The sequence below is a fragment of the Chinchilla lanigera genome, unplaced genomic scaffold, assembly GCF_000276665.1.
Source record: "Chinchilla lanigera isolate Chin_1 unplaced genomic scaffold, ChiLan1.0 scaffold00231, whole genome shotgun sequence".
Lineage (NCBI taxonomy): Eukaryota > Metazoa > Chordata > Mammalia > Rodentia > Chinchillidae > Chinchilla > Chinchilla lanigera.
The window spans coordinates 83,338-84,433 of record NW_004955632.1 but is presented as its reverse complement, the minus strand read 5'-3'; positions in this window follow the sequence as shown (position 1 = coordinate 84,433).

The window sequence follows — 1,096 nt, the reverse complement described above, 5'->3', positions numbered from 1 at the left end:
AAAGTACCACATTTTTCTTATCCATTCCTTCCTTGATGGGAATTTGTATTGTTTCCAAGATTTTGCTATGACAGATTGTGCTGCTGTAAACATGGGTGCATATATATCACCATGGTGTGATGTTTTTAATTCCTTGGCAAAATACCCAGAAGGAGAATGGGTAGGTTAAATGGCACCTCCATACCTTACTTTGAGGAATGCCCGGATTGATTTCCAGCATGATTGCACCAGTCTGTGTTCACACCTACAGTGGAGAAAGGATCATTTTTCCCCACAGCCCCTCCAGCATTGGTTGTTGGTTGATTTCATGATGTTAGTATTGTTCCTGAGGTGAGGTGAAATCTGTTGTTTTCACTGACATCTCTTAAATGACTAATGATGTTGGACACTTTTTATTTATTTATTTCCAATTTCAATTTCTCCTTCTGAGGAGCATGTATTCATGTCAGATGCCCATTTTTGGATTGGATCTTTGGATTTGGGGGTTCTGAGTTTTTTCAATTCTTCATAGGTTCTAAATATTAGTTGTTTGTCTCTAGTGTCTGTTAGTTAAAAAGTTTTCCCACTCTGAGGGTCATGTTTTCACTCTTTTGGTGATTTCTTTTAAAGTGCTCAAGCTTTCTAATAGAATGAGATCCCAGTTGATTCTTTGAAATGTTTCCCATGCAGTTTGGGTTGTGTTCATGAAGACTATTCACATCCCTACATCTTCCAGATTTTGACCTAATTCCTCTTCCAGGAGATTTAGTGTTTCTGCTCGAATATTTAAGTCTTTGATCCATTGTGAGTTTAGTCTAGTGCATGGTGATTGCCATGGGTCTCTTTTTAGCCTTCCACATGTAGAATGCCCATTTATCTAGCACTGTTTATTAAAGAGACTATCTTTCTTCCTGTGAAAATATTTGGCTCCTTAGTCCAGGATCAGCTTGCTGAGTATGTTTGCAGTTTTGTCTTCACTTTGTAAACTGTTCCACTGGTCTTCAGGTGTATTTTCTTGCCAGATTCATGCTGATATATCACAGTAGCTTGGTAGTGTAATTTCAAGTCAAGGAGTGCGATGTCCCCTGACTTGTCTATGTTTCCCAAGATTGCTTTC